The sequence below is a fragment of the Sorex araneus genome, chromosome X, assembly GCF_027595985.1.
Source record: "Sorex araneus isolate mSorAra2 chromosome X, mSorAra2.pri, whole genome shotgun sequence".
In the NCBI taxonomy this organism is placed as follows: domain Eukaryota; kingdom Metazoa; phylum Chordata; class Mammalia; order Eulipotyphla; family Soricidae; genus Sorex; species Sorex araneus.
Genome location: NC_073313.1, coordinates 337,953,231 through 337,976,893, shown reverse-complemented (window position 1 = coordinate 337,976,893; position 23,663 = coordinate 337,953,231). Strand labels below are relative to the sequence as shown.

The 23,663-nt window shown below is 37.6% G+C and overlaps 1 protein-coding gene across 24 annotated transcripts in view; it reads left to right on the top strand.

Annotated features, from left to right (window-relative positions):
* The window catches only part of MYT1L (myelin transcription factor 1 like), a 513,839-nt gene that overhangs the window by 135,960 nt on the left and 354,216 nt on the right, over window positions 1-23,663 (top strand). For all 24 annotated transcript variants that reach the window (XM_055120044.1, XM_055120037.1, XM_055120036.1 and 21 more), the window contains one exon: window positions 10,653-10,767. The gene's annotated coding sequence lies outside the window, so the exon portion shown is untranslated. The remainder of the gene's footprint in view (window positions 1-10,652; window positions 10,768-23,663) is intronic.

Sequence of the window (23,663 nt, the reverse complement as noted above, 5' to 3'; positions counted from 1 at the left end):
ACCATATAGGATGCTGGGATTTGGGTTGGCCGCATGCAAGGCAAACGCCCTACCCGCTGTGCTATCGTTCAGCCCCTCATCCTTGCAATTCTAAATTAGAACCTAATCATTTGTGTCTGCATCTCTCTCCTTACCAACACTGAAAAAAATCTAGCTTCTCATCTTGGCCACAACCCTAGTTAGTTGCTTTTATCTCATCTCTTGTTGGCTGTCATAATTTTTGCCACTGTGAGCTGAGCTCATTTGGGGTTGCTGTTTTCCTGGTATTTTGGTTGACAGCCAGGGATTCCCAAACATTTCCTCTTTGCCCATGATTTAAGGGGAGAATTCAACACAAACAGTAGCAAAACAGAGAATGGAATATCATTTCCAGCCCTTTGTGAAGTATTGAATGAGCTGCAGTGCTGTGCTTTGATAAATCTGGGCAATAGTTTGCTTTTACGTCTTAATTCTCTATCAATCCTACATGAAACTTACAATAAATTTCAGTCCTTGGTGTTCTCCTTTGCAGAAAAAAAGATAGAAATTGTAGGATGCTCTGTGTGTGCATGTGTGCGCATGTGTGAGCCTATATACCTGCATGCACATACATGTGTGTATGCGTGTGAAAGTGAAAGAGTGAGAGACAGAGACAAGAAACAAAAAGAGACAAAGACAGAAAGACAGAAAGGCAGAGAGGCAGGGAGACAGAGATGCAATGAGGCTGAGAGACAAGGAGACAGAGATGATGAGAGGTGGAGGAAGATTAAGAGAGAGAAGTTAGGTGATTGGCCCACACTAACTCAACTTTCCTTCTGTATGAAAATTCAATATGTTTTAATCAGTTGTAAGGTAGTATCAACCATTTCAGGATTATTTTCTCTTTGTAAAGACAACATACTTAGGTTGTAAAAAGTAATAACAGATAATGGCATCTTTTCAATGTAGGGGTTTGGAATAGGATAGATACTGGTTTAATTATTTAGAGTTCATTCCTCAGCCCATAACCCTCAGATCTCACAGGAAGCAGGTGTACCAGGGATATTCTGTCTATGCCTTTGGTCATCGTTCTTTTAGCACGCTTGTGAAAGTTGAGGACACAAGAAATTTCATTTCAGAACTGTGTTACATATAGTCCTTTGAGGCAAGTGGAAAGATAGAATTTATGTGTCCAGTCAAGAAAACAGAGTTCAATTCCCAGTCGTATGATCCCAGGCAAGTTACCTTTCTGAAAATCAGTTTCTCTCTGAAAATAGAACTGCTGAATCTCCCTTACCCTAGTCTCAGGATTGTTTAGAGGATCAAGTAAACTAATCAGCATGACAATGCTGTAACTTAGAAGGGTCTTTTCTATGCCTTGCAAAGTCCTTTACTAGAGAATATATTTACGCAGATTATCTCTTCTCAGTTTTCACCCTCCTGACTGCAAGTCCCCCAGATGAGACTTCTAAGAGTCTAGGGAGTTTGGAGTACTCCCAAATCCTTGCCATTTCTTCCTGGGAAGACAAAGGATGTCCACTCAGAGCTCTGTCAAAAGTAAAGGTCACTAAATGTGTCCATGGCCTTTAGCATTAGAATTTTCTAGTTGAAATGTGCAGCCTTTTTTTTTAGTTAAACTAATAATATATTTCAGTCATACTCTACAATCACAGCACTTGACAGACAGTAATTTATATATTCTATGAGGGGGCTTGCTGCTGCAATTCTAGTTTTCTCCCCAAGGAACCCTAGCAAATGGTGTGGAGTTCGGTAAGCAATTAACAGCATGATTCAATCCAGGAAGTCGTTGTGTCTCAGAAACAACAAGAATTAGAAATACTCTTGTGAGTATGCACACACCTACATCAAGTTCTCTCCCTGCCACATGCCTTTGCTTCTAAAACAGATGACTGATTTAAATAGAACTGCGCCCTATCCTTGTCTTCCAGGATACAGGCTGTTGGTATGCAACCTGTCCATCTTTTGAAAGATGGTACTATCGTCTGATATTCACATATTATATGCCAAATCACAAAGGCAATAGGTTAAGCAGGTGGTGTCTTTGAGTGGAATTCACACAATGGACAGAGCTTTTATGAATAGGATTGATGACTTTATAAACTTGACTGCACAAGCATCCTCCCCTTTTCCCCATATAAAGATACAGTATGAAGGCAGCTGTTTGGGACCAGAGAAACAACATGGTACCTTACACAAAGTCAACCCAGTTCCATGCCTGGAACTGCATATTGTTCTCCAATAATTTCCTTCTGAACACATAGCCAAGGAATAGCCTCTGTATATCCCAGGCACAGCCTAATCCCCACTCTACCCCACCAAAATAGCCAGCCATCTCTCACCAGAAAGAGATGCTCATTAGAACTCAACCTCAGATTTTCACACTGCTAACTCCAAGACCCAATTTAATGGAAAATGAATTTCAGTCATTTGTGAAATGCCCCGTGTATAGTATTTTGTTATAAGCTTAAACAGAGTAAGACAAATAGTTTGCAAATTTCCTAGAGATCAATTCAGGATTAGATAGTAATAGTATGTGCTAAATAGTATACTGGAAGCCAGGAAAAATTCACATAATAATAAATACCTATATTATTATCAAGGAATTCAAAGTATTGATATTATTATTATTGTCCTATCATAATCCATTTAATTAATTCCTTTCTTCTGGATCCCAGTGATACAAAGATACAAAGATGAATAGGTAGTATCCCTGCCTTTCAAGAAACTTGCCATCACCAGTACAACACGGCATTAACAAAAGTCAGAAAACAGTTGAAGAGCCAGCTCTGAATTCTGGATGTCATATGAGCTCCTTCAACTTTCATCACCTGTCCTCTGTAAGGGGATTGGAGGGTGTCTGTCCAGAATCTGTAGGATAGTGGCCTCCTACTGAGTGTTGGAGACAAAGAGGCAAACTCTTAATGCATAATCAGTGAGATCTGATGAAGAGTGAGCAATCGTTGCTTGTCAAGGGGGAGAAAGGTATGAACCCTAGTGGAAAACATCTGTTTGAAGGACACCGACAAAGTACCAGAAGATAGGGTCACTAGTGAAATGTATTCCCTGAGGGATGATCTGTAACTAAGCTTGTAAGACTGTGCAGAAAATAGGAAGGACATTGTCAGTTCCATCTTGGCTCCTACTAGCTCTCACTAATTAAAGCAAGGTCTTCAGGCCTTCATTTTTCTTCAGTTTCGGGCTTTCAAACATTTTGTGACACATGTGTAAGATGTTACCATGGTAATACTAATGATCATGATCTAGTAATGAGTAGTAGTATGATGTAACAGGAGCAATAACTTAAAAATTTTTTTCATAGGATTCAGGAGGAATATGAGTGAAAATTTGAGGAATTCCACTATGGGGTACATAGACTAAACCAAAAATTCCCCTAAACTAGGATGACAGATTGCTATCCCTAATTGAAATTTATTTGGGTGTGACATTCTGAGAAACTTCAAATTTTGTGAGATCCATTTATTTAATCAGTAAGCAGACGGTGGGAGCCTGAAAAATCTTAGTAGATGGACCTACCCACTTCTAAATCCAAATCCTATAGCTACTTGCCGTATAGTAGGTGAGGAATCATTTCAAATATAATAAATTCACATCTCCAAGAGTTCCCAGAAGTAATATTTGTTAGATGTGAATTGCAGAATCTCGAATACTGCTCTCTGGCTGATGCCAATTCTCACCTTTTATATGTTGTATCGAAAGTTATTCCTCCACATGTCCTCAAGGCTAAAGCTCGGTGCTTTTAACCACAGTCACTGAAACTAATTCTTAGACTTCTTCAAAATAATTTTCATGGCTTGGGGGCAAGTGAGCTGGGAATCGTACCCCCGGGAATGTATTCTAAGACCCAAACCTGCTGCTCTTGAATAGTATTCATTTCCAACCACAGACAGTTTATTTGCTTTCTATAAATTGGGTCTAAGTGTGAAAATGAAGGGCAGAAGAAATGACTACAATGAGTTTCCATTCTAGTGTTCAATGACTTCAAAGGCCATTCTTTAAGCTTAAGTTAACTGAGTAGTCAGGATTTCATTGCAAGTACAAGGGACCAAGTTCAATTCCCAAATGTTGCAGTGGCTCCCAGAACATTGCCAGGGGAACCTTCCATTTGCTGGATCTGAGCAGCTATTGCCTTGCTAGGTCCTAATATTGACTGTTCTCATGCAAGTTGGCTTCATTTCACTGAGGGTGGACCCTGGAGTCCCTGCTTAGAAGGGACCCCAACTGAATATAAGTATTCCCTCTTAGTATAGTGGTTGTTGGTGACCACTTTGAGACCACAGTCTTGTAGGTCAGTACAAACTGCCTTTGACTGAGAGGGAGCCACAGTGCACACAGTATGTGTGTGCCACCTTTCTGCTGACTCAGCTCTGGTGAAAGGGAAGATGGTGTCAAAGACAGTTCTTGCCTTCATGACACAGTGCTGTTGGCCTTTAATTGTTTCCATTTTTAATTGCTTTTCTATATCATTTTGCTTAATCTGAAGTTTTTTTTAATGAGCTAGAATGATCTAATTGGACCTAAATGTGGTTTCTTCGTAGCATTGTTTATTGGTGTGTAAACAGTCAGCAGATCCTAGAACCAGTTATCAACAACACTGTAAAGCATCAATAGCTTTGGTTTTAGAAAATGCAACTTGCTTGTAATTATGATGTAAACTGGGTTTATTAATTATAGCCATTGATAAAAAAAAAGCTTTTAAAACTAGTACCATGTGATGAAATCATAACCATACATGTAATTTTGATACATAAATACAACATAATTTTTTATAATCAATATTTAACAATTAGAAATATTAAAGATAAAAACCTGAAATAGAGATCAGTAAAATAGTACAAATGTTAAGGCATGTGCCTCGCATACATCTGGTCCCAGTCCAATTATCTACACTGCTTATGGTACCCTGAGCACTGCTAGGAGTTATTTCTGAGCACTGAGCCAAGAGTAAACCCTAAGCACCACTGAGTGAGATTTCAAGACAAATAAATAAAAGGGTGAAGCCCTCGTTAATCCTATTTCCCACTCTCTTACGTCAAAGTAAATCTGTTAACTATTGGGTCTGGACCCATTCTATATTCTCATTCTGGCATTGCAAGTATAAATATATAATATATTATTAAGTATCAGTTCACCTCTTACATTAATAAAGATAGTGGTATATGTTGTGCTGCATTTATTTTTTATTTTTTTTTACTTTTCTCAATGTCTTAGTGGTGCGTCACTGTCAATACATACAATCTAAACTTGCTATGACCTAGCTCTCTCCTCCTGGTGGTTTTAATTTGATATTTTTACAGGGATCACAATCGGTGGAGCTAGGGTAGGTGGCTCAGGCCACTTAACACCAGTGCCTCAGCTGACAGTGCTACCCTGATGGTTGGACACTTTAGTGCTCAGGAATCCATAAGGTGCCATGGGATCAAAGTCAAAGTCTCAAACATGCTACATGGGTGCTCTACAAGTTGAGCTCTCTCCTGTCTCTCTGTTCTTACACTTTTAATTACACAGAATATTGTATTGAACAATTTTGTATATGCATCTGTGCTCATCTTTAGTGGATTCTGAAAGCTGAAATTATTCAACTGGACAATGAACATTTTAGCTTGCCATCTTCACTGCCAAATTCTATTCAATCTGGTTATTCCATACCAAATTCTGTACAGTAAGGTTGTTCTATTTTTTCCTTCACACAAGACCATTGTGCGGAGTGTCTCCTTACAACTCACAGAGAGCTACAGTTGTCAGCGTATTTTCCCACAAATGAATTGTCCTGCAACTCTCTCCAAAAGTCCACAATGGAAAACTCAACTTTCCATTACAGTGTAAGTCTGTAGCTGGTTAAAAGGACAGCTTAGCTGTGGATCTAGGCCTAGAAGTACCTTAAAATAAGAGGGAAAATTATAGATTTAGTTATGGATATGATATATATACATACATAGTATAAATAAAGATATATATGATGACTTTTTAAAAATCAGTAAAGTTCAAAATTATAATTTTTTCTGGTGCCTTTCATTAGTTGGCATGCTAGAAATAAGGGTTCCTTGGTAGAGCTTATTCAAGGTTATACTCTTGGTAAGGGGCAGGAGCTATAGCACAGCAGGTAGGGCGTTTGCCTTGCACACAGACAACCTGGGTTTGATTCCTCCGTCCCTCTTGGAGAGCCCTGCAAGCTATAGAGAGTATTGCGCCAAAACAGCAGAGCCTGGCAAACTACTCATGGCATATTCAATATGCCAAAAACAGTAAAAACAAGTCTTACAATGGAGACATTCAGGTACCCGTTTGAGCAAATCTTTGAACAACAGGACAACAGTGCTACTCTTGGTATGATCTTCATAGGTGATCTACAGGGAATGTTGACATTAAAAAGCCTGTGTGCTTTGATGATTATGGTTGGGGAAGAAGTGAAAACTTGATTGTCAACCTCCCTCCCCAAAAACCACAAACAATCCAGTCCTAAGAAATTTTTTTTCTTTCTTTCTTTCTTTCTTTCTTTCTTTCTTTCTTTCTTTCTTTCTTTCTTTCTTTCTTTCTTTCTTTCTTTCTTTCTTTCTTTCTTTTTTTCTTCCTTTCTTCCTTTCCTTCTCTCCTTCTCATCCTCTCTTTCTTTCCTTCTTTCTTTTCTTTCTTTCCTTCCTTCAACAAACCCAGTGGTTCTCAAGGTTTACTCCTGGCTCTGTGCTCAGGGATCACTTCTGATGAGTTCAGATTTTCAAAAGTGCTGGAGATAGAACCAAATTTAGCCACATGCAAGACAAATGTACTATACACTCTAGCCTTTGAAAAATGGAATTTTTTTAAAAAAATTATATTGTGGGTTTTTTTTTGCCACACTACATAGTACTCAGGGCTTACTCCTAGCTCTACACTCAGGGCTCACTCTTGGCAGTATTCAGCGACCCACCTGTGTCAGCTGCATTCCAGGCAAATGCCCTCCCACTGAAGTATCACTTTGGCCCCTGCAAAATGGATCCCTTAAGACAATAAACAATGAGTCTGGACTTCAGAATACACAAAAAAAGCAATACATAATAATTTAACAATAAAATAAGCAATGTAGATGTTCTGTCTTACTTTATCCCTTTCTTTTATTTATTTGCTTCTTTTATTAAATATTTTCTCATATGTTTTATCAACTCTATTCTAAAAGTAGTCACATTTTCAGAACTGGAAGTTTGTATGCATGCTCTAAATGTTAGAGCCAACTAGAAATGGAAACATATCCTCCGGAGTTTAATCTAAAACAAAGAATATAAGTGAGGGATTTTACTAAACTATCCTTAATTTGACACAAGGGGAAGCATAATGCTTCTAGTCAAGCAGGAAAGACTAATGAAGAACGTACTAGGTACCAGATGGCGCAGACAATTTATTCATCTCACAGTCACTGGGCAGTTGGATCTCCATTCTAGTAATAGGTGTAGACAACTTGAAATCCAACTGAAAGGCCAACCTCCTGAAGCACAGCAGGTCAAGACTGCACTCACTCCACCTGGCTGCTGCACTACACTAACTTTTATTTTCAGTATTATGCATCCCAAAGTTGACCACTGTAATATGCTAAAGAGCTTCTACAGAGCATGTTTCTGTTCAAGCATATGGAGGCATGGACTCAGGGAAGCAAAGGAACCAGTTCAAGGATCTTTGGATTTGTTTCTGAAACTCACCTGCAACTCTGTACCTGTTCACTGAGGTGAATTTATTCTCCTGCCCTTGCCCTGTGAGGAATGTCTAGTTTCTTGTTCAATGTTGCAAGTCTGAAAAATAGGTGCTGTCAAAACATGTCCCTCATCTTTAATCAATATCATGCAGAACTTTTAGGAAGAATAAAGGAAGCAAGAAATATTTCCTCAGGTTGGTAACCCCAAAGAAATGACTCAGATGGCCAAAGAGGTACAGACATGTGTTACTTGATCATAAGATCATTTACAAATTGGAAACGTCCAAGAAGTAATGAAGAGAGTAACATGAATGTCCACAATTTCATGTACTGACAGCTCCAAGGAAAGTCACAGAAGCTGCTTCTTGCCGTGTAGGTAGATGGGTACATTTTAGGGCAAGAGAGTGAAAAGATGGCACCCCTACTGCCATCTGTGATGTCCAGTTGTAGAATTGGGTAGTCGAGAAGGCATTTGTAGAGATATTCCTAGCCAGCACTAAAGGCTAACGATGTGCACTCATTATGAACATGTAAAAAGGAGAACTGAGCCAGTTCACAAAATAGAGGCACTCTCCTTGTGCAAAAATTCTCCCATCAAGAATTCAGATGAAATTCTACAGCATGGCCCCAAGGACTCTTATTTTAAGATATTTTAGAATAAATGGGCCAGAGAGATGGATTTTATAGGGATTAAGGCACTTGTCTTGCACAGACTTGGGTTCTTTGATCCCCAGTACCTCATAGGGTCTTGTGAGTACTGCCAAAAGTGATTCCTAAGAACAGAGCCAGAAGTTAGCCCTAAGCACTACCAGGTGTGGCCAAAACATCCTTTCCAGAACTCCACCAAAAAAAAAAAAGTAAAAACAAAATAATTCGGAATGAAAGTACTTTTATCTCAGTTCTGTCTCTGTCAGAGATAACCTCAGCTTGAGGGAGATTTAGTGAATAAAAATATGCATAGCAACATTGACTGAGACATCACAGGAGTAAGGCAAAAACAGGACAATCCATATATTGAATTGTGTTTGATGGAAAGGTATTATTATAGTATTAATCTATCATGTTATTATTTCAGAATCAGTAATGTCCATTTTTCTTGAGACTACTCAGATATGGAGTTTATGTGTGTGTTCTCCTCTTCTGTAAGTCCCTGACCTCATCTCTGATTTCTAAGCTTCTGTGGTTGTTAATCCCAGGTGGATGTTTATTTCTTTCTGAATCTAGATGATTTATTGGTAGGTAGGTATCTAATTTGACACTGTCTGGGGGCATTTACCTTCATCACATAAAAGTTAAATTTATAAATACATTTTCAATTAACAGCAAATAGTGTTGAGAAAAATCCCTGGTATGAATGTACATTAACATGTGTTTACATATATGGGTATAGTTGAGTGCATATATGTATATTTGTATATGTTGAATATTGATAAAAATATTTACAAAGCAGCTACAAAACCACCCAGTTCCTTAAATATTTCTCCTTTTTTGCTCTTTTTGGCCACACCAGGTGATGCACAGGGTTCACTCCTGGCTCTGCTCTCAGGAATTACCTCTGGCGGTGCTCAGGGGGCCATATGGAATGCTGGGAATCGAACCCGGGTTGACCAGATGCAAGGCAAACGCCCTACCCGCTGTGCTATCATTCAAGCCCCTTTAAATATTTCTTAATATAAATGGTTTTCCACTGCTGTAAGCTGAAAACTCAGAATTTTAAAAGTATTTTATTTATTTTTAATTTTAAAATTTTTAATTGAATCACAGTGAGATTAAATATTTTAAATCACTGCAAACTACGAGTACAAATTTTCAGATACCCCCCCAAGTATGTCAACTTTTATTTTGTTTTTAACCTTGAGTTTTCCGAATGACTTTAAAACCATTCTACTTCCAGGTGTATATTTTCCAAAATATTCTGTTCTTTATGGGTTTGTTTTGGTAAATTCTTATTAAGGCGAATAATAAAATGTGTTACAGTAGCATTTTATAGGCTACTCGTGTATTTCATAGGAAATTGTATGTTATTTTATTTCAAATCCTACTTGCTAAGCACTCTAAATGCTTTCTTTATTGCAAGGTAGCATGGAAGAAGTGGAGTACAATATCTTTTAGAGGATTTATGGTAATGCTGCTGAATGCAGCTGATCATAAACAGCATGGAGAGCCCTTAGGGTCTCTTCATTTGCCTGATGCACTTCACTGATGCCCATTAACACTTCGTCTGCTATTGCCATAGACTCAATTTAATGAGGGACTTTGAATTCTGAGGTTTACACCAGAAACAATAGCTTCAACAGCTGAGACACCTAGTTCTCTTCAGTTTCTGGTATTTGAATTCCTTTTATTAAAAAAAAAATCAATTCTCTTTTTGACAAAGGGGTTTGAAATAATCAGAGTATTTTCTTTCTAATTAGAACAGTAAAAAATAGTTTCTAACACTGAAACAATACTGCAGAGTATCTTGATGGAAAGTTGATAAATAAATTCTAAATTTACATTAACAAAGACAATATCTTTTGTTATTGTACAAAAATGAAAATGAACTAACATTTGGAGATGCCTTTGTTATTGACAGACTATGTTTTGTCATGAATAGAATCACATTATTTCCAAGAAATAGTTAACACCTGTAAAATATTTCTCCCTAGTTAAACTGCTTTCAATTACATCAAAGTGTTAAAGGTGACACTAAATGGTCTTACACACAGTCTGGAAATTGGTCAATCTAAATATTAAGTTTTACCTTCAAACAGACGAGTATTTAAAAACTGTTAAAAGTCTTATATTTTAAAGTAAATTAACTGAATATTGGAAACTATTTTCTACTCGTCCATATGGTTCTTATAACCAATGTTCTGAGTGAAATCATTTACACATTTCTTACCTCTTTTTAAATATTAAGTCTTTGTTATAAGTAATAGCACAAAGGAGGGAATTCTTGTTCATATCCTCACTTCAGTCATTCATTATCTTGTTTTGTTTTGTCTTTTAGAAAATGAACCTGGTGGTGAATTGGTGAATCCCGCCTGGTTGGCATCTCCATCTCCGGGAGCAATTTCCGGGGAAGCAAAATCGGATCCACAGAGCAAATAGGCAACAAAGCTCAGGTACCTGCCCAAGAACCCTGAAGACTGTATTATGGTTCTCTCATGTCTGCTACTTGTGTCCCTCTGAGTCACCACCTCCCTCTCAGTTTCCTGTTGCCCTCTGACTTCAAAGAAAAGCATTTTTTTGAAGTCAGACTTCGCACAGTCTCCAAATAGGCAATTCATTTTTAAGAGAGTCTCTTGTAACTACATTAAACAGTGCACCCATTTGTTCGTCTACCCAAACAATACGGGGAGGTAGAATATGTATCCGTCAGGGCACTTTGAGAGGTTCAGGGGATGTCAGTGATGAAGAACTATACAAGAACCCTGACATGGAAATGCAACATTTTCAGACACTACCAACAAAAATACACTGGCTGATAAAGTAGTCTGTTAGTAAAATTTACTAATTATGATTTGGAGAGCTGAAGGTGGGAGTTGGTAGTTATCTAGTGATTGCATCCTGGGTAGCACATTTTTTTAAAGGGGACTCTCAGGGGGCTAGTGATAATACAGAGTGTAGGGCACCTTAGCATGTGACTGATTGTAGCTCAATCCCCAGCACCCCATATGGCTCCCTGAGCATTGCCAGAAGTCATTTCTGAGTGGAGAACCAGAAGTAATCCTTGAGCTCTGCCAGGGGTGGCCCCCCAAACAAACAGATAAATAAAAAAATAAATAAAATGCCTTTGGGGAAGAAAAAGGGGGAAGAAAGATTATTAAAGACTAAAGGTCCACATGATCATCATGTGACTAAAATCTCACCCCTGACAGCCATGGGGAAATAATGCAATGTGTTGAGCACATGTTTTGCTTCTGGGGAGTCTGGGCTTGACCCCCACCACCACCTGGTTCCCCAGAACAACCCTGAGCAATGAGTGGAGAGTAGCCCCTGAGCATTGCCAGGTCTGGCCCTCAAAATGAAAAGCAATAGCAATGGAATTAAAATTAATTAAGTCAAATCACCCTTGAAAGCCTGTGTTTCTGAGTGTCTGTGTGGCATTGACTTCAGAAGCCCTGGAGTCTTTTACTCACATCCAAGAGTCCACAAGTTACACTGCTGGGGAAAATAAGATTTTAGGACATGTTAATTTTGTATGTGGAAAACTCTGGCATGCCTTTTAAGGTTCACTGTGCTACAGTAATTTATTTGTCTGCTGACTACCCCATTTGCCTGTCTGGTAATAGAACTACTTACTGTTACATGGAAATTAGAGGCTGGGATTGTCTCCCATATGCCACAACCTTGTGGGTGCCGCAGTCTTTAAGAGCTTTATGAACTAGTATAATAGGTCACAGTTGTTCTAATTGTTTTCCAGTTCTGTGCCCTATTCACTTTCCATGAAAAAAAATCCACTGAACTCATTGGTTTGGTTTGGGAGAGGCATTTACATTTATTCATTTCCCTAAAGTTAAAAAAAAATAGTAAAACTATTAGACTTAAACACATGCTTGACGTTAAAATCAGTTAAAGTTTATGAATTGTGTTTTGTACATATAGAATGTATTGCATAAATACATTTTTTGTCTTTTTTTGTCTTGGTTTACCTAGTGTCAGTGAGCTTTATAGGTTGTAGAATGTTGAATGGAATATGACTAATTTTTAAATGTAGCCTTATTGACTTGGCATTTCTGGCCTCGAGTTAAATGTCCACATTTAAAAGAGGATTGTCTTTGTTGCTTATTATAAAACAGAACAAATGCAAACCTCACTCTGAATTAAAACAATACTGAAAACAATAAGGTAGTTTTCTTAGGAAAATTCAACTAAACATGACCTAGAAAAGACTGCTCAGTGCTTGATTTTGAGAGGTTTGCTTCTTTAAGATTAGAGAGCACTTTGGACCTTCTCCAAGTAGATAAAGGAGATCTCGAGATTCTGGAAAATCCTAATCTCTTCCATCCTGGACCACTATCCTGTACTGTTTGTCTTGTTACTGTTAGTCTGTTTGCTATTACAGAGGAAATCTTAGAGTTTGTTAAACTCTTCTGGACTCCTGGTGAGACTGATAGGTCCCTCATAATTCCTGTGAGCTTCCAACCCAATCAGAGAAGAGTAATAACAGCAAAAGCACAGCCAACTCTTTGTACAATTCACTTTCAGAGTTTTCATGTGTACAATTTAATTCAGTCTTCTCTAATACCAGTTATCTCTCACTATTCAAGTTTGGGTTGTAGTAGACTTGAAGGTCAGCATATGTAACTTCACAAAGATCAAATGATGCTTACCTTTATAGTCTATGATCTTCAGATATGTTTAGTTCATTATTTCATCTTAAAAGATTGATACTTGGCCTTGATGTGTGCTTGTCATAAATGCTTTAGTAGCACTGTAGCACTGTCATCTCGTTGCTCACTGATTTGTTCATTTGTTCAAGTGGGCACCAGTAACATCTCCATCGTGAGACTTGTTTTTACTGTTTTTGGCATATTGAATATGCCATGGGTAGCTTGCCAGGCTCTGCCATATGGGCGGGATACTCTCGGTAGCTTGCCGGGCTCTCCAAGAGGGACAAATCAAACCTGGGTCGGCTGCATGCAAGGCAAATACCCTACCTGCTGTCCTATCACTCCAGTCCAAATGCTTTAGTACATGCTGATTTTTGAAATAAATCAATCAGCATCACAAAAATAAGAACTGGGAATGAATAATGAGAATATCTTCACATGAGCATCCATGGAATAAAATTTTATAAATTGCCATATTGTATAGATCAGAGTATCCAAATTTTTATTTTAAGGGGCCAGGTAGTAAAGAATTTTGGCTTTGTGAACTGTTTGTCAGTGCTATAAAGGAGTATGCACAGAAATATAATCAAGTGAACACAGTGGTCTGCAAGTAAAACTTTATTTACAAGATATACAGTCAAAGAAATTGGTCCTCTGGCAATAGTTTTACAAAACACATTAAATAGCTAAGTTAAGAGTTCAGGAATAGTCAGAGTCAATTTTAGAAAATAGAATATAACTCAGTCTGATCAAATCTTATTACTTGCAGACTCACACCACAATAGAATCTAAAATCACCGTCTGCAGGCATGTTGCTTTACAGACAAGCACATGGCCAGTGTGTGAGTTGTATAGTCATAATCAAGCAGAGACAGAGCTACATAACACCTGAAAGATGCTTAAAATAATAGGTGATGCTAACTATGGAAGTCAGTGCCAAATCCAAGAAATTTCTCATACTTAAAGAGGAAAGTAGTTACTTGTATTTTTATTCCACTTTCACTCTGACTGACCAGAAATATTCTGAAATCATCCTGAAAATGTTTATAGAAAATGTTAAAGATCAATACACCAAGATATTGGTCTGGGTGCACAAATCTGCAAAGATGTAAAAAAAGTGTTCCTTTATGTGCTCAGGTTAGTAATCAGTGCCATGATATAGATAAGACAATTTCAGGCAACACTACACACTTTAGTAAAATGAAAACCATAGAGTCTACTTCTCTCGATAATTAGTTAAGTCCAAAACCAAAGCATAAAACCATAAAACACCTAATAGAAAAGATCATTATTTTGAAGTTCAATAATATGCACATATTTAGTCTTTGGACAATAAATTATTTTAAAATAAATCAGAGCAGGATAAATGACCAGTACAAAATAGTAGAAATGCATGCAATAAGCATATGCAGCTGTGTTGTCCAAAGTCATTACAAAAAAGTCTGCAAGTCCACAGGAGTTTAATGTGAAACAAATATTTGGTAAAATTTTGGATAAAGTTAAACCATAAAATCAATTTATCATACCAGCTGAGCGATTTAGCAAAGTTTTTAATTTCTTTCATATAAGCTTTATTTCCTCTCCCAAAGAAATGGGGTCATGATTTCTTCTTAACAGAACTAACAGTAATTTATACAATAGAAGAATTTAATAGGATATAAACTATATGAAGCATTAAATACAGTACTTGCAATAAGAAGATATGTAGTATATCAAACACTGTCTTCAAAATTTCAGTTGATTTTATTTCAATATCAAGTAGAGATGAGGTATCCTTTTCGATTGCTCTGCCCAAGTAAAGGCATTGATAGTTGGTTCTGCTGACTCCAGAAGTGTGGGGAGCAGCTTTAGAAATACTTAAGATGAAAAGAAAGCATTTGGTAATTTGTTTTCCATTGCTGAGAATGAAGAGATATGAGGTCCGGAGGCCGCACTAGCAGCAGCATAGTTTTGGATTTCTGTATTTTAGTAACTAAGTCTAGTGAAATGTCTGCCAGGAATCACAACATTGTAAGCTTGACTTTAGGGGGGAGAAACTCCAAATCAATAATAGTGAAATTTTTTAATTGAAATATTGAATGTAATCAAAGTAAAGTGAAAGTAAAGTGAAATTTACCAGTTACACATGCAGGGTGAGGGGCTGGGGAGGTGGGGGGAAGGGGGGAGGTATATTATGATTCTTGGTGGTGGAATATGTGCACTGGTGAAGGGACAGGTGTTTGAGCATTGTATAACTGAGACTTAAACCTGAAAGCTTTGTAACTTTCCACATGGTGAACTAATAAAATTAAAAAAAAATAATAGTTTAAAAACGAGATGTAAATAGCAATTCCGATTCGGAATGAAATAAACTCAACTCATCAAAAAAAAAAAAAAAGAAATACTTAAGATGGATCTAGCATCCCTGATTTGGGGAGGAGGATATTCTTGGAAAAGAGAAAGTTATTGGCAGGCACCAAATCCCAAATCCATGAACAATCCAAGAACACCACTTCTGCATGGAGTAAAACTTTCTCAAAGTCTATTATTCTCCATCGCTGTGTCTTTGTTCAAAGCTTGTCAGAGTGCTGGGCTGGTGTGTGCCCTGGCAACTCGTGGTAGTCATGAATGAATGAGTGAATGCTGTACCATATCAAGCTAGATAATATGTTTGTGAAACAGCTCTGATAGGGAATGACTTCAAATATGTATAATTAAAGATGAAAGATAAGGTACAGAATTTCCCACATTATGTCATTTCTTTTATGTATTATATATATAGATATCTATACATATATACATATTTATCAGCATTTGGATGCATAATGCTTTTATTTGAAATCTATGTATTGTCACATACACTTTTCAGTCTTTTACATTCAGTTCGTCTCTAATGTGGAACTCTTTTTTTCTCTTTTCATTCTTTGCCCCACACCACCTTACAAGGCACCAGTGTCTTTCAATCTAAAAACACTAATCTCATTGATTTAAGGTCATCTTTTATCTTGAATGTATCTGGTTCTCATGTGTCACAGATACAAGTGAAGGGAGTGTAGTTAACCTATAATCTAAGAGAAAAAAAATAACTATGTTAGTAAAACAGATTGTTAAATTATTGCAAATGCCATCCATATACCTAAGTGTATAATTTCATGCATTTATGTAAGGTATTTTTGAGTCAGCTACTATATGCCAGACACAATAGAAACCGAAATGGAATTACAGAGTTCTGCTGCAAAGCTGTTTATGCCAAACTATTTAATAGAGAGAAACACATTAGCCCTCCCTCTAAAAAAATTAATTAACCACACACTGTGAAAAGAGCTATAAAAGTGGTATGTAGAAAGTACTAAAGTATAATAGTATAATATAGCCCCCAAAAGCCAGAATCTAATTCTAAGAGAAGACATGTAGGGTCCTAAAGAATTGCTGCCTGACTGCTTTACAGATGACATGGAGATTACAGACATGGCACTAGTATCTGGAAAGATCCAGAGATTTGGAAGGGCGCGTGAGCGAATGGGGCACTGTGAGTTCAGCTCAGTTCCATAGACCGTCCAGTGGTCCTGGGTGGGGTGTATTAGGCTACAGGGGACCATGTTGATGTCTTTTACAAGAGGTGTGAGGATGACCTAAAAGAGCCCCAGAGCCCCAGGAAATTGTCAATTAAGTCCGAGCAGTGCCTGAGCGTCTCAGCTTGCGTGGTTTGTTGAAGTAGGTGAAGATCAGAGGAGGCCCAAGAAGCACTGTTGCAAGGTAACATGAACTTCAGATTTTCTTTTGTTTTCTGTTTTAAATTTGGAGAAGTTATTTGAACAACAATAGTTGAGGGGGATTATAGCAGTCCACAGAAGAGCTACAAGAGCAAGGAGAGCTTACATGTACTTGAGGCTTTCTGGAGCTTTAAACTTCCATCTCTAGAGTAGGGAGTAGATTCTTCCATGGGGCTGTTAAGACGTAGAGAGATAAGCCACATCCAACATGTGACATGGTGGCCAGTATCTTTAAATTATCATTATTGTTTTGTCATGTATAAATAACCAACACATACAGGCTCTGTCCTAAGAAAGCAGAAGTCATCTACCTTTTATCTGGATTGTATTTTCTATTCACATCAAAGTGCCTTCGTTTACGAGCAGTTATGTAAAAAATGAAGGCATGCTTTGTGAAATGAAGTAGAAAATTTTCAAGGGTATTTGCTCGAGAAAGAAAAAGAGATGCAGAAATATGAAGGCACACATATATTTGCTTGAATTTGCATAAAGATCTAGATGGGTAGAGAAGAAACTAATGGAAATGTTTATGTGTTTAGTAAGTACACAGAAAAAGAGGGTTGAGAGGGGAGTCTTCATTGTTTTTATTCATTTATTCATGCATTTCTACTTATTTTAGAACAATGGGAATGTAAAGGAAGAAGGAAAGAGAGGTGATGGGGGTTGAAGAGAGATGGTGAGGAGTTCCAGAAAGAAACAGAAAGGCAGAGAGGAAATAAGTAAAAGAAGGGAGAAAACTTCTCCCATCAGATACTCAACCTAGCATAGTATGCATCATCATCAGTTACCTTTTAGCAACTGAGTTTTCTCCATAAATTTTACAATATTTCATGGAAACTTATTTCTAAAATCCTCTCATTTTAATTCTGCTTTAAAAATATATAAAATAAATTCTACCAATGACTATTTACTTATTCAAAAATAAAGCCATAATTTAAAGGTCAGATTATCAAAAGTATTAAAAGAAAGTATTCTCTATAATGGCAGGGAGGAAATAGCTATTGGATGACAAAAATGGAAAAAGTTGTAGGATTCCAAGAAGAAATTCTTTAAAATAATAAAGAAACATGAGTAATATCTCAGTTATATTTTCTACAATAAAAGAGCTATGGACTATATTATAAATAACTAGGGAACATGAATAGGGAGGGACTCGAAATCTTGTGTCATTACTAAAACAATATGTTTTGTTAAAATCATACCTATGCTACTTACAGAACTTCCCTTCCAGGTAAATACACCATAGGTGTATCTGGTCATGATATTGGCACTCAATATCTGTTTAAAGGTTACAGAAAAACATGTCAATATATGGGAGTGTGTGCGGTTGTGTTTCTTTATGTGTGTATATAGATAGATAGATAGATATACATATGCGGTAGTTGTAGAGTATGTCTATTGCATGCTGTATGCCGTAGCTATGTGTAATGTTTGTGTGAATGTGTATGCAGGAGAGTGTGTATGTGAGACAGCTATTTGTGTAAAGAGTATATTTTAAATGTGTGTTGTATGCACTATAGCACTGTCATCCTATTGTTCAATGATTTGCTTGAGTGGGCACCAGTAACATCTCCCTTGTGGGACTTGTTACTGTTTTTGGCATATCAAATATGCCACAGGCCATGGGGAGCTTTCCAGGCTCTGCCATGTGCATGGGATACTCTTGGTAGCTTGCTGGGCTCTCGGAGAGAGATGGAGGAATCGAACCCAGGTCAGCCACATGCAAGGCACGCACCCTACCCGCTGTGCTATTGCTCCAGTGCGATATACATGATATGCATGATGCATATATAATAGTACATGATCTGTGTATATGTGTGTATGTATCTGTGTATGATGCACCTAATTAGCAATGTGTATATTGTCTCTCAATGTACAAATTAACCTTTCTTTGCCCAGTTTTATTGAACATTCATTTCTTAAGCACTCATTCAAAACATCATATCTAGAATAGAACTCAAAACTCTGTTGCTAAAAAATCAAACAAGCAAACAAACAAACAAAAACTCTGTTGCTATCTAAGTATAGCTAGAATATCTGGGAACTGGAGAGATAGCTGCAATGAGGGCACTTGCCGTGCTTGCAGCTGATCCAGGTCGATCCGTGGTCAATTCCTGGTCCCCTGAGCACTTCCAGGACTGATCTCTGAGCACAGAGCCAGAAGTAAACCCTGATCTCTGAGCACAGCCAGATGTGGTCCAAAAATAATAACAAAAAAGATGAGTGTCTCTTAATGAAGTTTATGAGTCTTTTGCAAAAAAAAAAAATCTCAGGAGTTCATCCCTCAATGTGGTTTATTTTCAAGAAAGTTTAACAAGCACTAACTACTCCTTGATTATAAAAGAAGAAAAACACCCTCTCTTATCTGAGGTTTTTATAGGTCAAAACATTTATTCCATACAGAGCTTCAGGAAACTTGAACAAGTGGTATTTCCACTCCCTGTGTTGTGGAGTCCTGATCTATTACAATGAGCTGTCAGAACAGTATGCTCACCATGATCATTTCTGCAACTGGATACCACTGTAGGAATTTGTAGAAACGAGTAGGAATGTAGGAGTACAGGGAGTTCCTCTTTTTGAGAAGCATGCATATGCTTCTCTGAAAATTTTGGTTATTACATATAAATAGCTTTTCACTTCCTTTGAATTGCTCTGAAATCACTAAGCCAAACGCTCAAGTTTACTAAGTGCCCTGTTTTTGTTGTTATTCAGTGTGACCTGGGGAACAAAGAGGACAGTCGGTCAGTGTTTCATGTGCAGCAACAGCATGTGAGACATTGAATCAGGAATTCTGTTTGTTTGTTTGTTTAAACCAAATCATCATAAGATATAGTTACAAAGCTTTCAGGATCAGGTTTCAGTCAGTCACACAATGTTCCAACACCATCCCTCCACCCATGAACATTTCCCACCATGAATATCCCCACATCCCTCCTGCCACCACCCCACACACACTGCCTGCCTCTATGGCGGGCACCTCTCTCTCTCTCTCTCTCTCTCTCTCTCTCTCCTCCTAGGCATTATGGTTTGCAGTGCAGACACTGAGAGGCCATCATATTTGTTTCTTTACCCTCTTTCAGCACACATCTCCCATCCAGAGTGATCCCTTCCAAATCATCAATGTCATAATGGTCCCTTCTCTATCTCAACCGCTCTCTTCCCCAGTCAGTGAGGCAGGCTTCTAAGTGTGGACCAATCCTCCTGGGCCAGTCATTCTTTATAGGAGAGGAACTAGGACATAAAAAGAATCAATACAGAGATCTGTACTTAACCAGAGTCAGATATGAGATATTTGTTGCACTTTGACCTACATAGACCAACCAAGTAAGTGCCCCCAAACTGTGAGACCTGATACTTGTTCTATGTTGTGTGACCAGCCACCTTCACATAGGCAGGTAAATAAGGTGGGGTGGTAAATTAGAGACACAAAGAAACCCAGACAGTGTTGCCTTGGCTAGTCTGTAGAGGATTATATGCAGAAAATTCTAAAACACTCTAAGGCACAGCAGAGTTGAAAAAAAGAAAGGGGAGGGAAAAAGAAACAACCCTGAGGAAGACCGAATTCCAAAAATGAAGGTTGGCCTCTGTAACCTCCAACAATCAAACAGTATTGTTATAACACTTTAACAAAAACCGTTATCTTAATCAAAGTTATCAATATGGGTTGATACATCGTACTCACTACCATATCCACAAGGAAATTAAAGGAAATTATATACATTCTTAAGTTGTAAAAATATGTCCATTGGAATGATAATTTTACTGTGTTCATGTTTTCTACATTGAATATTATCCTATGAACTATATGTACTTCTCTTAATAAACAAGGACTGGTTCAATAGCACCTTTGGTAGGGCGTTTGCCTTGCATGCAGCCAACCCAGGTTCGATTCCTGCTACCGAGAGTATCCCACCCGCATGGTGGAGTCTGGCAAGCTACCTGTGGCGTATTCGATATGCCAAAAACAGTAACAACAAGTCTCACAATGGAGATGTTACTGGTGCCCGCTCGAGCAAATGAATGAACAAGGGGATGACAGTGCTACAGTGCAGTGCTAATAAACAAGATTTGTTCCTTTTTATGAATTTTCTAAAATACATACCTAGTCATACTTTCTTTATTGTTATGTACCTCCGAAGACCCTTGATATGCTAAGCCAAAGGATGACAGCCCAGGGTATCTACATTCTTTTGTTGCATATGTGTGGTTTTTGTTTGATATTTTTATTATGACTACATGTTTATTATATAAATTCCGTTTATTATAAACCTTTAAGATGTTTTGTCAGAGATATGCAATAAGTTATTTAATCTTACAGAAAATAGGAATAAATATCACTTCAGGAGACATAGCAATAGTTGAAATTCTTAGCAAATATGAGAGAGGTAATGAGGCCCTTCACCCTCACCACCACCACCCCCCACAAGAATCTGGAAAGGTGGAGAATCAACTTACCCCAGGTCTAGAAAAGCTGAAATATGCAAAATATCCATGAGAGATGGAATGCCTCCACCATGTACTCTTATCATTCAGAAGTTAACTTTGAAAGTGTTTGATGGATGTTTATTTCTGACTCATATCACAGCCTGATATGCCTGAGCAGTCCATTCATTATGTTATGACTGCCATTCGGAATTTGTGCTCATCTAAGGAAGTTATAAAGCATTGCATGCTGCAAGGAATGCCTGAGATAAAGCTCAAATTAGTTAGAATGAAAATTTAAGACTCCCATTTTATCCCCAGAATGCTGGGAGGTAGATAGTCTCCCCTACTTCCAAGTAGAGAGGTCTCAGAGAGTGTGAACCGACACTACAGTTATAACTCTCCTTACTACTGTGGACCACTTGTCCACGCATTCTTGTCTAACAAGTTTCCTTTTCTGATTCCATTCTGTCTATTCAAATGTCCTAAATATAACCGGCTCCTGCCACATATATGGCTACCAGGAAGAACAATGACGGCTGTTGACTCAAGTACCTGGGTCCAAACATTTTTGTTTACCTGAGACACATGCTTACTATTCTTCACAGCAGCACTGGTCTGTGGATGTGGAAATTAATTCATGTGACTCCGTCCTGAGAAGAGGCCACTTTACTGTGCCTGCTTCTGTCCTTAGAGTCATGGAATTTGCCTTCAGCTAGTGTCTTCAAAATGTTTCCAAAACCACAGGCATAAGAATCAACAGAGGTCTTTTTCTCTTAGGTTGATCTGTGATATTCATTCTACATCTACTCACGAGATTTGCTAGGATTATGGCCTGAAGACAGAAAAGTAAATAACTAACCCATAAATTATTACACAAATCACATGGATGAGTAACTGCTCTAAACCACAGCTAATTCACCGAGCTCTTGAGCAGCACCTTTGCGAGCTTTTGCAACTAGTTTACTCCTATCCTGTTTCAGGACAAGAAGGACCCAAAAGCCTGATTAATTGACTGATTTCACTGATTGAAATCACCAATTTCCTTGACCTAGTAAATTTTTCATAACCATTGTTTCATTTTTAATCTTTTTTCTTACTATGCTTCTTAAAGAAACATTTATCCCCCCAATCTTTGAGCTCCAAAGATAGCCAAACTTTATATCTATATTGTGCTCATCATCCTTCCTTTTGAAAACATGGGTTACTTTGAAGCATATCCAAATTAGTGTTAATATTCATGTGGAAAATGCTTCCACATGAATTTAGTGTGAATTTATAAAATATAAAAGATATTTCTAAAGCATAATTACTTATACATCTTCAACATAGTTTAAATTATCATTATTTTTTAAAAAAATAAATTATCATTAACTGTCCAGGCAAGGTGAAGGTTTCCAGATTGTTGCACAAATTTGCTTTTATGGTTTGCTTGTTTGACTCAGAATCCGAGTAAGATCCATAGTTCTTACTATGGATATGTATGATATCCATATCTTATTGACATATGACCTGAACTCCTGTTTTATAACCTACGTAGTTTTCCTTTCACGTTTCTCCTACCCATAACTTTTATAAACCATCTGCCAATTCAGCTAGGTCATGATTTGTTTCCATTTCATCCAAATTAAAAGTAAGCATACACTATCAGATGCTGCTTCCTATAGTATTAACATTAACCAAGAGCTACCTCACTATCTGGATCCACCCCCCCCCTCCCCCAGGCAGTCATCCTCCAACTTTTTCATCTAATCGTTGCATATGGAGTTCAATCTATGAGCTCAAATCCTAATTCAATATTCTACATATTTTAAAAAATCACATTATATCATCCATACTACAATTAGTGGCTCATTTGCTTTTATTTTTTAAGTTTCTTCACTAACTCTTTTGTTACTCCTACTTCAAAATCAAAATAAATGTTTCCTTCCCTCGCTCCCTTTCCAGACAATGATATAATCTCACTTTTGATGAGTACTTTTAATGCCAAGAAGTGAAAAGGCATTTATTAAAGCAAAAGAGCAAAAATTGTTATACCTTATGAGGTCTGGGTTTTGTTGACAGGGCTTACTATCTCTTGTGTGCACTCTAACAATGATAATGGTGAAATATGAACTAATATTCAGTGTTAAATCTCAAGACATGCTGTGTGGTTAGCGCATGGATCATTTTATTTAAACTTCTCAATAACCTCGCATGCTTCTGCTGTATCATTCCATCTGTATACAAGGATTCTGAAGTGGGGAAGACGGATGGGTTGCTTCTTACCCAGGGTAAATGGTGATTCAATTCATCATAGCTCCTGTGCCTGAGCAATTCACACTGCCGAATTTACTAACCAGCTTCTGTAAATTTGAGAAAGTAAGGAGTAGATGAAGAAACGGTACTAACCAAAAGAAAAGAATATATGTTATCAATAATTTCTTATGTAAGTTAGGGATCTTTAATGCTGTGTGTTCAGTTAGCTGTGTTGAGGGTTGCTAGACCTTTAATTGCTAGAATTTGCTCATG